The sequence below is a fragment of the Patella vulgata genome, chromosome 2, assembly GCF_932274485.2.
Source record: "Patella vulgata chromosome 2, xgPatVulg1.2, whole genome shotgun sequence".
NCBI lineage: Eukaryota > Metazoa > Mollusca > Gastropoda > Patellidae > Patella > Patella vulgata.
This window is the reverse complement of record NC_065880.2, coordinates 50,940,469-50,956,986: the sequence shown is the minus strand read 5'-3', so window position 1 is coordinate 50,956,986 and position 16,518 is coordinate 50,940,469. Positions and strand designations below refer to the sequence as shown.

General features: G+C 36.4%; 2 long non-coding RNA genes across 2 annotated transcripts in view; one reads left to right on the top strand and one right to left on the bottom strand.

Annotated features, from left to right (window-relative positions):
• Positions 1–13,719, top strand: part of LOC126810889 (uncharacterized) — a 39,234-nt gene extending 25,515 nt beyond the window's left edge. The window contains exon 3 of the long non-coding RNA XR_007675321.2: positions 13,582–13,719. This is a non-coding gene — a long non-coding RNA (uncharacterized LOC126810889). The remainder of the gene's footprint in view (positions 1–13,581) is intronic.
• On the bottom strand, positions 11,885–15,274 carry LOC126810883 (uncharacterized). The gene is made up of 4 exons (XR_007675314.2): positions 14,995–15,274; positions 13,655–13,866; positions 12,412–12,833; positions 11,885–12,068 (listed from the first exon to the last, which is right to left on the bottom strand). It is a non-coding gene; the product is annotated as an uncharacterized LOC126810883 (long non-coding RNA).
• Between the last annotated feature and the right edge of the window lie 1,244 nt (positions 15,275–16,518).

Below are 16,518 nucleotides of genomic sequence, written 5' to 3'. Positions count from 1 at the left end.
GCTACGAGGGAAATTTTGGCCGGACAGCGGCGGCACTACGGTCTACTCTTATATCGAATTCCAACTGTCAAGGGGTCTTTTACGTGCACGCCAAAGTGTACACGGGACCTCGGTTTTTCGTCCCACGCGAACGACTAGACGACTGTCCTTGACAGGCCCTCCGTCTTGCATCACTGACAAGGGAGAACCACGCCTCGAACTTCATTACTAAAGACATCAAGAGTTGATTATGGTCTGGATACGTTAATTAATGTCTAATCAATAGTTTAAATAACATTTCAGGCCTCTTATAAATATCTAGGTATCATGTTCAGTCCCAAATTATGCTGGTCTTTGGCTATAAATACTCTTGTACAGCAAGCCAGAAAAGCTACAAATATGCTTCTATGTTTCATACGTAGACAAAAAATTAACACCACTGATGCATTGTTTCGTTTCGATAGAATGATAGTTCCAATTGTATGATATGGTTCGGAAATATGGGGATATACACGCCGTGATGCGTCAGAAATACTACAAACTCGATTTTGTAAATCAATACTAAATGTAAACTCAAGTACTTGTAATGCAGCCGTATATTGGTGAGCTAATTAGAACCCCATTGTTAGTAAATTATTTGTTTAAATGTATTAAATACTGGTTTAAGCTGTTATATATGCCAAATGATAGATTTCCGAAAGCTTGTTATAATATGCTTGTAAAATTGGATTATAATGGCAGAGTCACGTGGGCTACAAACATCAAATTAATATTATATAAATATGGATACGGGTTCGTCTGGGATCTACAATACGTTGGAAATGTTCAGATGTTTCTACAAAGCTTCAAGCAAACATTAGTAGATTGCTGCTCACAACAGTGGTCACAAGATGTATCTTCCAATTCTAAACTTGAACAGTACAGCCATTTTAAGTCCATACTCGAACCTGAGATATATTTGTTCGCGATTTATAATAAATATCGAATAGCATTAACCAGATTTAGATGTGGAAACCACAACTTAGCAATAGAAACTGGAAGATGGCATAATATAGATAGATCTGACAGAATATGTAAATATTGTCTGGATAATCTAGGCTGCTCGACTATCGAAGATGAAATTCATTTCATTGTATCTTGTCAAATGTATAGAGACCTTAGATCGACTCATCCTATTGTAATAATATTTACTTGTATATACAAGCTATGTCGGATATAAACATTGTAAATAATGTAGCAGAATATATATTAAGGCTAACAGCATAAGAACTAGTTATCTGTTGTAATACAGTATAATTATGTTTTATATAGTTGATATATTTTATTATACTGCACTATTATGTACTAGGGGCCAGAGGCCTTAAATACTGAATACAGATTTGATTGATTGATTGATTGATAACATTTCAGGCCTAAAGAAAGACCTGCAATAGGCATATTTAGCTCTTGCATAATGTATGTTTAAGCTAAAGGAAGTAGGTAAAGTAATTGATGTTACTCTGGATGAGGACGACATAATAAAAGTGACCAGAATACGCAATAAATCAGAGGATAACAGCAAGTCCCGCCCACTGTTGGTTTCGTTCAAAAATAAGTAAAAAGAACAATGTTCAGGACTGAGAGCAGAAATAGAAAGAGAAGAAAATGAGCCAGAATCTGTGATAAAATGCAGTCCAAGTCAGATGTAAAAGAATAGATGCTTTTCAGGGCATTAGGTCTGTAGAATGGGCGTTCTTATTGAAATTTAATGCACATAAAAGTTTAAATCATGCCCTTCTAATAACCTTCTTTTAGTTTAATAATGGCAGAATCTTACGAAAATCAGTTTAAAGCAGATGTTTACAAGAAATATGAAGTTTGCAAGAGAGTTTTAATTCCAAAGGAGGCGTATTTCCCAAGGATCTTAAAGCAGCAGCAGCAGGACCTGGTGGAGCAAAGAACATACATGGATACTACCTACTATCAAAGTAAGTACCAAGTTCGTTCGTTGGACTTTTAGGTTAAACATGCATTATGCAAGAGCTAAATCTGCCTATCGCAGGTCTTTCTTTAGGCCTGAAATCTTACCTAAATTATTAATTAGACATTAATTAACTTATCCAGACCATAATCAACTCTCGATGTCAAGACTAGCCTTCGATATCGACTGGATTAGAATCCTATATGCTGCAAACGCTCATTGATAATTAAATCAAAACAATGGATAATCGAGACTATGCTTTTTAACGTACTAACTTTAGTAATGATGAACGAGGCTAGGCGGAAATTTACAAAGCTGATATCTCGGTTCATAGTGGACCAATTTGACTGAAATTTTCAACAAATTACCTTTACATTATCTAGTTTTTAACTATTATAGCGAGAACTGTCAGCTCTTTATCTAATCTCCCATAATCTATGTTTAATTATATATGTTTTTGTTCTTTGTCAGCTTTTTTTTAAATACAGGGCGGGTCTAGGTTGTATTTTTCATACATTACATGTGTGCATCGCCTAATGATTTTTTAATATAGTTTTTAAATATTTATCGTATTTTTTAGGCTTGAGATATTGCAGTGTGGTGATCTTGAGAAACTCATCAAAAAGCGCCACTAGCGAGGCTCTTGAAATTTTCAAGTCCTACTGCCAGAAATGTCAGAAGAAGCATAAGCGACCAAGGTTGTGGTGTACGTCCCATTCTCACAAATGATTTCGCCTCCCGCGCACAAATTGACCTTATTGATATACAGTCCATGGCCCAAGACCACTTGACCAAGTTTGTTATTTTACGAGCATTAATCCCAAAGCGTGCTGCAGAGGTTGCCCATCATCTACTGGAGAGTTTTCTTTTTGTTGGTGTTCCATCTATCCTCCAGAGTGTCGATTGAAGTGAATTTACTGCCGAGGTTATCTTTGAACTGTAGCTAGTGTGGCCCCGATTTGTCATGGTTTATGGTAAATCTCGACACTCTCAAAATCAAGGGTCTGTGGAAAGGGCGAATGGTGACATCAAGAATATGCTTGTTGCTTGGATGGGAGATAATAACATAAATGATTGATCTGTGGGCATACAATGTGTACAATTCCAATGAACTTTCTCGGCCAACACAGGGATCGAACCCGCGACCTCCAGGCTAGCGAGCTAGCGTCTTACTGACTTAACCCCTGTGGCTCCATATAGGTCACAAGTAGCACTGGTCGTAGAATATAATTGACCAGAGTTGTGTTGAGAGTCGTGCTCTAAGTATGGTATTTTTCTATTCTGGAGAAAGTTACATCTTGGCATTGTTAAACATTTATTGCGAATAATAGTACCACAAAAAACGGCAGCTGAAGAATTTGGGCATTGAAAAATATTATATATATGGTTTGAAAATATCAGGATATTTATAAATTTTTAAATATGTACAACTTTGTTATCAGAGCATGTGTTGTACTATACAAAGCGAGAGATATTTCGGAAGATGGTCATTTTGGCCAATAGACATTCGTTAATTTGTTGAGATATTTTACGAACCCCAACAACTTCATTATAGTAAGTCGATCGATCGAGATACTAAGTCGATCGATCGAGATAATTAAGTCGATCGATCGAGATAATTAAGTCGATCGATCGAGATGTTAAGTCCATCGATCGAGATAATTTAGGAAAAATAAAATCATTGGATGTCCTCTCCCAGCCACCGTAGGTTTATGTGCAGTACTCCCGACAATCCTAAATGAATTGACTGACTGACTATAATCATGTCAAAAGAAAAGTGATTGAGGTAGACTTTTAATTTTTTCGTAAATCTAAGTAACTGGTATGTTGATTTTCTGCTGTTTTCATGTGTTAAAATCAATAGAAAATTCATCTTATCTGATTATTATTCAGAAAGCCTTCGGTCAACATATCTTTGTTTATAACGAAAATGCATCATTTTAAGTCTAAAAAATAAATTTGAAAGACTTAAGAATATTTCAGTATTTGTCATTTGCCATCTGCTAACACCAGTGTGGTAACATATCACAGGAACTGAAAACTGTGTTAACCCCTAGTGTTATTGTTATCTTTTACAAGATATGAGCTTTTATCAAGTTATTTTTACCAATCAAGCTTTAATGTAAATAGAAATAATATTTCATAAAGCTCCACGTCTGATTAGTTTTTCATGTAGATTTGTTTTCGTAAAATTAGAAATTGGTATTGAAAATAAAGACAAAATGAAGAGCCCATGAAAAGTTAGTGTTTGGGTAACACACAGATAAGACACTAATGTTAATATGGTATAAAATACACATTTTAGACACAGCCATATCACCACAGACCTTGACTCAAGGGCCCGAGGTTGAGTTAGACCAGTGCTACACCAAACTAACTGGTGTTAAACAAGGTTAAACACTACACTATCTTAACGGGGGGGGGGGGGGGTTGGATGGCTGAATGGTTAGCGTGCGCGCGCTGTATCATAAAGTCTGTCATTGTGTTGACTGGCGTGGTTTCGAATCCCCGGTTGTACGTGGCAAGGAATAGAGTCGCCCGTCCAACCTCGTGGGTTTTCTCACGGTCCTACGGTTTCCTCCATCTCTAAAGACCCCTACGCGCAAGCGAATTATGTAAATAAAATTAAACCATATGTTAGTCCCGAAATGACCTAGTTTGTGTCGAGTGGACATTAAACCCCATTTCTCTCTCTCTCTCTCTCTCTCTCTCTCTCTACACTATCTTAACATTGGACTTGGATTGACCAAATACTGTCAGTCCTGAACAGTTCCGCTTAGCACTGAGTGGACGTTAACCCCCTCACACACACTCACTCACTCTCACCCCCCCCCCCCCCACACACACACATAAACACACCGTCACACCCACAAAACAACTTTAACTTAATCTAAAATAACATAATTAGTCACTATATATTAAAACCACCTTTGTGCTTTGTGTGAAAAATAACTCCTTAAAAAAAAGTCTTACATGTCGTGAAGCATATGGTATTTCCTATACATTATATACATTAAATAAAAGTAATGTTTTAATTATTTGGTGGAATTTTTGACAGGCTGACACATTTTAAGGGGCGTTTATAACTTACTTTTAAATACATGTAATACAGAATCTTAATGCCTCAAACTACGTACATGGCGCGGACATAAACAGATACAAAGTGTATGTTTTTCGTATTATCTGTCTAAAGAAATCGTGAAATCGGAGATAAAGATGGAACGGGCAGAAACAGTTTCGCTTCAAATCAGTCGACCGGAACCCAAACGCTATTTCCAAAAGGAGAAACACAGACCATTCTAGAAAGTGTCCCATATAATATAACTACTAATATAACATGTGTAGCAATTAAATTCCTATAGCTAACGTATTTACCCCTGCGAACCCCGTTCATTCAAATCATATGCATATATCCAACAGATGTTATTTCATGGGAAATTTTACGTTTACACGTTCTCCTATATAATCTGTGAAATGAAATGCTGATTTATAGCCTACTATTCTGCACCGACTAGATGAATGGGGACGGGCATACGACATACAGTGCGCAATGAGGTAGATTTGGAGTTGACAGTGGCTCTACGACCTACCCTTATATTGTCAAATGGCTCTTTTACGTACACACCGATGTGTACACGGGACCTCAGTTTTCTGTCCCACCCAAACGACTATACGCTGCCCCTTGTCACCCCCCCCCCCCTCTCCCATTGTGCACCACTGACAAGAGGGAACCACGTCGGAAAATTCCCGTGGACCTTGTCTGTTATATCATCTGAAATGTATTTATCTTATGAAGCTCAAGAATTACCCTCAACATAAATTGAATTAATTATAATAATTTGACGTTGTTAATTTCCCCCGGTCTATGAACAATAATTTTCGATTTGATATGTTCTGATTTTTGTTCGAAAGTAATACACATTCCCCTCCCCACTGACGGTTCTGGCTAAAAAATAAATAATGAAAATGGAATATATTGAATATTCCAGTCAAATAAGTCTCGAATGTAATTTTAAATTGAATTATTAACTGCCATTCTAGAGAGTTGATTACGGGCTTGTCATGTACATAAATGTCTAATTAATGATGTATATAACATTTGAAGCCAAAAGAAAGATCTGCAATAGACATATTTAGCTCTTACATAATGCATCTTTAACAAGGCTGACGAAAACACCGATTGTATCAGCCGTCAATCACCCTACCAAGCTAAGTGAGGGGATCCTAAAAGAAAATGTATTCGTCTGCCTAGTAGTATATTTTTTTCGTGTTTTTAATTATCCCCTGTTTGCGGGAACGAAAATATTTTTAAATGTACACAGCTTTTTTTAGAATTGGAAACACATCGAAAATTAGCTTTTATTGATTAATTTTAAAGTATTTTGTTATCTTGTTAGTTTTTCATCAAAAGTTTTGAATGACCTTTTAGTGTCTGATCGATTCACTTTTAGTAAAAGATTAAACTATTTGATTGAAATAGATCGTTGTGCTAGTGTTAAGACTCCATATTTAATCTTGACAGATATGAGTTATGCCTACGGTTTTGCAATTAATGTTTTACTCTAAATGGAAGTTTCAACTTAAAATTTATTCTTATTAACTTTTAATCAAGCATATAATGTATTTTTTAGTCTTTAAATGTTGACTAGGTAGCTACTGTTTTTTTTAACGTGTTATCTCAATAACAATTAGGCCCTGTATATTTCTTAAAATGGGGAGTATAAGTGGGTTTTGGTTAACTGCCGTTCAAAATTTATCAGCATTTATAAGAATAGCCCATGTTTTTCACAAACTAATTACTTAATTAAGATTTCTAATGATTGACCAAAATCGTGTGTTAGACCGTGTTGGATATAAGAGAGAGAGAGAAAGAAAAAAATGGAGTTTAACGTCCACTCGACACAAACTAGGTCATTTCGGGACTAACATATGGTTTAATTTTATTTCAATAATTCGCTTGGGAGGAAATCGGGGGACCCGGAGAAAACCCACGAGGTTGGACAGGCGACCTTTGATTTTCCATCAAATTTTGTGTTAGATCGTGTTTGATACAAAGTTATCCGTATCATCTGTTTATTTGATTTTCCATCAAATTTGAAATCCAAACCCCTATGTAGCAGCATACACATAACCCTAACTCCAAAATGGCAAAATAGTGTGACACAAATAACTTCGAATGCAAATCACGGGGTCGGGATTCTGATACCGATTTGGAATTGGATTGTGACAATCAAACAAAACCGTAAAAACTGAACAACAGAACCAACCTATCGTATAGGCCGATCCTGAAAAATGAGGAGGGTCCTTTTGGGCCCAATTTACACCAGTGCTCTGATCGCTCGACTATCCAGTAAATCAACACACGAATCTAATGGAGCGGACAATTTAATAATATTAATTTAAATGTTATTACACATGGTATGGATAATCAACAACTCATCTATACCTTTTCACACCAACCACAATAATGCCAATTATATGGAAGCGTATAGGGGTTAATATCACAAACTGTCTGGCAGTGGTCATTTATGATTCCTGTAGTGGTACTGAACAACTCCAAAGCTGTTTTAGGTGGTACAGGTTTCCACTAATCTAGCCTAGCTATGGTGTGGAAATTAGATAACTCTTGTCAGGGATACTCCACCACTACAAATGTCTGATAATTACTTAGCTCTGTCAGGGGTAACCCACCACTAGATATGTCTGTCAGAGTGTTTTTTAACACCTGAAGATGTACGGTACACTGCTGTACAATTTTCATGTGGTACACTTTTGAGCTAATCTAGCCTAGTTGTGGAGCATGGCATTTTGGGCGTGGAATACCACACCCACCACAAGAAACCCGGCAGACTTACATTCTGATGATACCAGATATACATGCATTGATACCATATAGGAGAAAATTGGTACACTTTTCAGCTAGGTTGACCCCCTGGGCTCCTGGTCTATAGGCTTGTCATATGAATAATTAATGTGCCGAAAGAAAGACATAATGCATAATGCATATCTAAAAAGAGTTTTGTTACGTTTATCTTAATATATGCCTATGCTGAAAAATGATCGTATAATCATTGCCGCCACATTTGTCATTTGGTCGATTAGTCGTTCACACTATCCTGTTAACATTTATAATATATGGTGTTAACATCGGTGACTCAAACTAGCCAATTGAATTTTAGACATGTCAAAGTCCATGATCGTCATTTGCATTTTTCAGACAATATCGAACTTTTCAACACTATATCCCCGCAAAAATGTATTCAAATTGATTAATTAACATTTTGTTAATAGAAAAATTCGAAATCTCAACAGCATATAATCTCCTGACTTGGATTCAATCGGCTTAAAAAGAGGCCCATCCAAATATTTTCTGCGTGATCACAGGTGGCGCTAGCCTGTTTTAACCATATCCCGTTTATAGCAATAGTTTTAATGGTAGTTAGTATTTGATCTGGAAATTATAAGCACAGGACATTTAATTCTATGGAATACAAATGAGAATGATTGAAATGGGTATAACGTCCTACTAAAACCTTACTACTGTTCATTTCCGAGCGACGTTTCAACCATGAACAAGGTGTTTCAGAACAAGCTGCCAAATTATTAGCAGAAAACTCTTGCCAACGTCGTTCAGTAATAATATTGTCATATTATCTTTGTAAAAACTAAATGGAATTGAACCATTTTGGACTGATATTCCCATTATAGGTTCAACTTTCACAATATTCTAGTTTGTAAGAAAAGGATTAAACATCCCCCAAATGTCGAGCAGAGACTTCAAACAGCACAAGTTCTAATTTTCACAACCTTTTTGTACTAAGCTTGCACAAAGTGTATATCGGTTGGCTTAAAACGGTGGGATACGATAACAGTAATAGCTTAGCATTGCTTTTATCATTATCACATGTTGTTTTAAATTTACGCTTCAATTCAAAATTTTACTACTAAAATATGATCGTATATTTCCACTGCACATGTCTGTACGCCAGCCGGTCCATTTATCTTCCGATCTTTATAAAATTCTAAATGTTGCTGCATTAGTGAGTCGAAGAATTTCAGGAACCTATGATAGATAATTACATGAGTTATTGCCACTGATATCTTTGTAGAATTGTGTGATTGCTCTGACGATAAAATTTATCATCATGTATTATTGGTATTGGTAACACGAAGAATCATACTGAATTTCGATATCATCCGTTAAGTACTTTAGAGAGTTATAAAGTTAAAACCAACAACACATAGATTTCTCGTCAAACATTATCACCAGCGGTAGTATGGACTGGAGATGTGATATGCGTACATGTGATATTGCTTGGCGATAAAGTAGATTTGCATGTGACGGGCATACCCCATGTAGTTTCCGCCTATTTTACATCGAATTTTAACTGGCAAGGGTTTTTTTTCGTGCACGTCAACGTGTACACGGGTTGTCGTTTTTTTCGCCCGATCGGACAACTTGATGACAGAACCCCCCATCTTGAACCATTGACAAGGAGAAACCTGAAAAATCGCGAGGATCACCGGGATCAAGCCATGGGTCTTGATTACAACACTACAACCGATCAGACGTTCCATTGGTTGATCGAGAGATGTAAGGCTATTGGTAGAATTTTTGCTCTTTAAATTAATAATAGCATTATATTTATATTGTATCTTTAACTAATTATTGGATTCACACAATCTATAGAAGTCAGATCTCTTGCACTCAAATAATGAGTGACGGATTTCGACATAAAAGTGTTATAATTTGGTAAACATTTAAATCTAGGTTAATTAACAAAATACCCCGCGTGAAACTTCTGGTGTAAGTTTCCACTATCCATATAAGGGTGGTTTTCGACGTCATTGGGCTAATTAACCAATCGCTATAATCAATTACGTCATATTTGACCAATTAGATACAAGACTATCGTATCTCTGAGCATTCGTCGGGCAGCCGCTGGATTCCAGAGGGAGTGGGTGTATCAATCTCTTTCAGCATACTCACCCCAGCGAGTCTGGTTGGAATGGGATTGGGAGACTGACTTTATTGTAATCTATTATGCATTGTACCATATGTATCCAGCTTGATATATAAAATGTAAAAACGAAATGTTGCATTGTTATTCCTGGTAAGAAAAACGTCTTAACTACTTAGATAAGAATAAGAAATGCACAACGCGAGAAGGAAGCAAAGAAGACAATTACAAATACTAGACGATCACACTGCTACTAAGATATGTAGTAAGAAAAGAATGCACGTGTCATACGCCGGATGTGGCGACCGGTTTTTCACGTGGGTCCGCTCTCCACATCTGACAAAAGACCCATGGTGCTAAAGAGATTCTAGTTTCGACTTTATTTAACTTGTGTTACTTGCCCAGAATATATTTCAAAATTGTCTAGTGAAAAACTCCCTCACGCCTGGGGTCTTCGCGCCAGACTTGGCCCTATGCTCTTTTTCTTAATTCAGCCCCTCTCCCATTGACGTGCCCCCCCCCCCCCCCCCCACACACACACAAAAGGTTAATTCGGCTCTGAATCAAATAGGACTTAATCTATTTTTCATAAAAAACATGTTAGGAGATTTTGACGGATGCAGTGATCAACTTCATTTTATCTTTTATGTATCAAAACAAAAATGTCATAGAAGTTTAGGATCAGATTGCTCAACGGCAAATCTTACCGTATGTGTACAAAACTGTATTTCATACCACCCTTCATAAGACACGAAATGCACAAGGTAGAGGTATTTGCTTATTCTATGAAGTTTTCCGATTGTTTGTCATTTACGTCTCTTTTCGCCCAAACAGCTAGAATTTCAATAAGACATTTTTAACCGAGAAAATATAAAGGGAGGTAAATCTTGTAAACATATCTGGAAGCACGCCACCAATTATTTTCCACTTTTCTCGTAGCCATGAATTTATCTCCATGGGGAAAGTTTGGGTGACATACCCTCATATATCATTAATTACGTGTTCGTAACACAAGTTGTTACGGGTGGTGTGCAGAACTTTTCTTCTTGTTCACGAACACCTGATACCATTGCTGCAGTACTCATCTAAGCGAGTCCTGGATGTTGTAGCAAGTTCACCTGGCTAATATTAATTTTGCATTCGGGTTATAATATTTTCTCCAATTTACTCTAACAATGTGTGCTATTCTTTCTATGCTTATGCATTCGATCGGACAGTTGACTTGATAGTTCGCCGGCTCTAATTTTTTAGCCGAAAGTGTTCTAAAAATCTACTACAGATAGAGCAACTGATGCTTGCAGGGACTGTCCATGGAATTCCAATTTTATAAATGAATAATATAGTATGCGAATGAACATGTAGCCATTGGTCTCACATTTCACCATAACTAGCCATTTAATAATTAGATTCAAGATCACTTTGTAATGTATTATAAAAACGAATTATTAAGAAAACGGGGGAGAAAGGGAAAGCGTACACAGCTTGTTCAACAATTAAAATCTAAATATGGAAACCTAACGTATTCTGTGCATTTTATGTCAAAGATGTTAATAGCCGGTAATAAACCTATGCTAAACTCCGTTCCCTTCATTTGGATTCTGCCATAATCTTCAATCAAGCCTGGGGCGGGGGGAGGGAGTAATCCTTTTCAGAGAATTGTTCGAAGCTTTTTTAATTGAAACTGGCCATAAACACGAGTTACGGTTTTAACATTTTGTCTACATTCTGCTTGCCTTTGGAAGGCCTTGGTATCAACAACGTAACAAGGCTAATCTTAGATAGTATGGTATATTTACAAATTATCCTGTGTGCAAACTACCGTGTATTTATGGAATACCCACATACCCCTCCTACCATTGCGATGGCAAAGATGCCTTAAATGCCGTTTAACACGTCCCACGATATTTCTGTCCTGTATAATTGTGGACGGGGAAAGGTATCAAAGTCACAGGAGTAACGATGTGAATTAGAGACAAACAAAATATTATACAGGCGACGAATAGAGTTTAATTAATAATAAAATAAAATACGGGACGATGACAATGAACAATAGAACGAAACACACATCTACATATAAAGATAACTGTACAATATCATTAAATGATGCAAGTTTAAATTGTTGTTATACTCTCAACTTCTAAAACACCCCTCTCTAACTCTTCATTCCCCTAAAATATAAAACATCATAAACTCTTTATTGCGTTATGAACCTTGTCTATATAAAGACACTTATTATTAACATCCCGTTTTAAATATAGATCAACGTGAACTTGAAGAACAGTCGTAAATCTACGATATTGATAATAAACAATAAATGTGTGAGTATACTTGGGAGTGAACTCAGAGTTCCGGTAACTCATCTTGCTCTAGACACCAAAATGATGTGGTATTGACATATCAACTAAATATAAATGCCCATTGTTTAATTAGTTCTACAACTACGAGGCAACACTTCGGTATGCTGGAACAGTAGTTTGAAGCAACGGATCAAAATAAGAAGTCACCACTTACCTTCAGTAATATAATTAACCAGAAAGTCCTATAGTAGAATATGCCCGTGAGGTGACACCACTAACTTTAGGAGATCTATTGGTAATTTGAGATGCTTGCGGAGCTCTTCGAGTGGGTGCAGTTCCCGCTCGAAACGGATTGGTTGTTGTTGAAGCTGATACCGAGGTTGTTCGTCTGGTGATTACCTGGCGTCTTGTAGTTGGTTTTACTGTCGTAGTGCTAGTAATAAGTCTAGTGGTGGGCTTGGTAGTGAGTCTAGTAGTGGGCCTAGTAGCCATTATCCTCGTGGTATCTGCTCCGGTGGTAGTATCTATAAGTTCTGTAGTAGTATCCTCAACGTCACTACCCGTTGTTGTTGGTAGGTCTGTTACAAATCTTGTTAAAATGGATTCGCCTAGGTTACCTGGTTCTTGTCGACGTCGCTAAAAGAGAAATTCACACAATTCGACACAGACCCAAATAACATTTCATTTAAACTGATGAGAATGTTGATCTTTTGTTGTTTCTGATCTCTTCAAATCTCTTCCACATAGCGCACTGGGATACCCCGATTGTGTATTATAATAATATGGAACGACAGTCACAAAATGCGACGTTTTAGCATAGTTTTAAACAAACAAACATCGATTTTTCTCTGTCACTGCTTTGAAATTTCTAATCGAATTTTTTGGAATTTTGTAGAGAGCGGGGTGAAATAAAGTACCCCCACCCCCTTTTTTTTTAAATGTCCATTAAAAATGATATAAAATTGTATGTAACGTGAGGGGTCTTAAAGACGGATTATTGAACAACATGTTTCTTCCTTAAATTTAAGGTTTGTTAACGATCAATTAAATACCGATTTAAGGAAATATCCTGAATGTTTGGGGTGATTTTCTATCTTTGTTTTTTTTTCTGATTACGGTTTATCTTTCGATTAAGGAAATACCCTTAGATTTAAGGAGAATTTGTACCGTGTTGTGGTTACTTAAGTTTAAGATTGGTTTCGATCTTAACTTATCACCTGGTTACAAATCTAAGGACGTTTTCTCCCCTTACCTTTTTAGAATCCCTTAACATTAAGACCTTAGATTTAAAGTGAAATTGTATACTTAGGCGGTTACTTAAGATTAAGGCAATTAATTGAATACTGGCCCAGGCCATTATCAACTTTTAAATTTGTTTTTGCAGGGAATGAATACAACTGGCGGTTTATTTACTGTAAGAACAACTTCTGATAAAGATGGGAATACGGTATTCCTACCCTTTGACAAATATTTCCTGGTGGACAGATACATCTGTAGGCTGTTCCTCCATTGGTTAATTCCTGACACTGTCTGTCTTCAGGACATGGATCATTTTGACATGGATCAGGACGAGTACAGAGAGTAGCACACGTCGTTTCACAATGTTGTTTATAGTCGCACAGCTGACAAAGTGGATTGTTGGTAGTTCGACAGGTATCTTCACATAAACCTAGAATGAAAAAAGCAACTTTTTAAACCCTTTTATTTGTGTTTATTAAACGTCTTAAAAAAACATTAAACATGAATTCCATTGACCATGAATTCCATTGAAGGTGATGTTGCTTCGCGATAATAACCACAATTAAATACATCTAGTTACACGGCAACGGATCCGCAAAAGTATACAACGAGTCCACTGAATACTGACGCAAATGGGGTGCTTTTAATCTTCTAATTAACCTTTCAGATGCGGCAACATACACATATTTCCAATCGCAAAAGCTGTATAACCGTGTTCAGTTTTCAAGAAGATAGACATGATGCGAATCCATAATTTCTTCCAGCAAACATCTATATTTTTACTACATATACAATGTAGCTTGAAAACTTTTTTGAAAGGGTTTCTAAGAGCCTTCGAAATCAAAAATAGACCTATCTTGTATGTACTGTTAGCAATTTAGTCATTCTGAAAAGCAGACAAAGAATACTTATTCTGGCTTGATACCAATCAATTTTGAAAGCACAAGGGGTTGACAGGATTACCAAACTAGTTAGTATTCCTCCTCATTCCTGGTATACTAATTACTGTATTATGCGCAGATCCTAAATTAACCGTAATATTTGTCTATTCTATTTATAGTAGTTCGGTAAATGCTTCGTTTTATTTTATATTCTTCGCAGTGTCATTTACATGTTCTTAAAATGACAAATGATCCAGTCGTAATCCCTGTGATATACCAAAGGGGTCGTCCGTGTTTAGTAACGCATCTTTGTCTTTTATATAGTTTTACCTTTGTTTAGATAAAGTAAAGGCAAAAGCCTTGTTGATGGTAGAAGACATTCACAGATTACAATAAAAAAACAAAAACATTTCGTATATTTTCCAATATCGTGGTTTATACATTTAGCCTAAATATTAAAACAAATATGCGTTTTGTTACATTTGTTTGGTGCTCCCCTGCTGTTAAGAATAGTTTTCAGTGTTTTTAATAAAAAAATAAACACTTAATAGAAAAACGAATCCAATCCAATCCGACATGCACTGGGTATTTTAGTTGAGAAATGCAACGCACCTGGATTCTGGGGCCATGATAATTTTCATATTTATGGATGAAAAATGATTATTTGTGGAATTTACCTGTAAACATACACCCATAACAGTACTGGCATAATGCTCTACCGCCCTTTTCTAAATCTGCTTGAATACTTTGAAATCCACCTGAAGGAACAAGCTGAGCTGACGCCAATGTTATTATCAACCATTGCACCAGAAAACAGTTTAACGCATACATGATGAAATTCGACCGCTACCGGATACCACAATATCAACACTAATTGCCTTACGATTGCAATGCAAACTTGAAATGCACACGCTAGCAGTTGACACGGGTTGTAACTCAGAAAGCTGCACCGATGTCTGTAAAATATATAGGCTTAGTATTGACATATAGATGACATTAACTGACATTCGCGACAAGATCGGCGCTCATTACAAAATACTTTATTTTGTTAATTGCTAGTTCTGTGAAAGACGTATCGTTTTTTCTTTTGTTTTATCTTCTTAAAGAGGTGGAAAAAGACAAACGTCCATTTACTACTATTTGTAATGTGAAGCTCAAGGCTGTTACGAGTGACACGTCGTCCGAATGCGTCTCTTTGGACGTGGGGATGAAGTAAGCTTATAGACGCTGCCAGTTAAAACACATTTTCCTCTCACCGTTTATTTAATTTACAAATCTTTACCTTTTTTAAAGCACTCTGTTGGTCTTATAGGTCAGTTTAACAGGTTTTTAGATGTCTGATATATAGCGTAATTTCTTTCCACCTATTATATTTTTTTGTTTTAATACGTTGAGGTTTAAAGATGGTCTTTGGAAATATTATCTTTTGTACTTATAATTCATAATATCCGCCTAGAAAGGTATATTTAACCAGCGGTTGTCAGGCAAAATACGCCCACATTTTGCAAGAGATGGATAGAGAACAAGCTATATAAAAAAAAGCTATTTTTCGTACAATTAGGGCCATAACCCAGGAAGTTATGGTCTGAAATGCACGAATATCGACAGGGTCTGGGATATTTGAGATATGAAGATATATTTTAAAGTTTCATCAAATCAAATAAAAATTGTGTCTTTTGGGTCCACAACCTTGTTATTGCATACTTTTACACTATTTGCGTACAAGGAACGGCCATTTTGTCAGGCAGTTTTATTGTTACGAAATTCGAACTCAACCGTGTAACGGTGATACATTTAAACGTTTTATTAAAAGCGGATAAAAATTGTGACTTCTAGTGGGTCTACAAGCTAAAAATGCTATTTTTCGAACAATCAGGGGCCATAATCCAGGAAGTTACGTTCGGATATGCGCGATTATCGAAAGGAACTAAGATCTTTGTGATATAAAAATAAATTTAAAGTTTCATCAAGATCTGGTCAAAATTGTGGTCTTCAGATGGCCCCACAACCTTGATATACCATATATTTACATTATTTGCGGACGATGGGCGACCATTTGTCCGGCAGTCTTGGTCTTTTCACAAAATTCGAACTCAACCATCATTAAGGTGTAACGGTGATATTATATTATATTCAAATGGTTTTTAATCGGATAAAAATTGTGACCTCTAGATGGATCACAAGCTAAAAAACGCGATTTT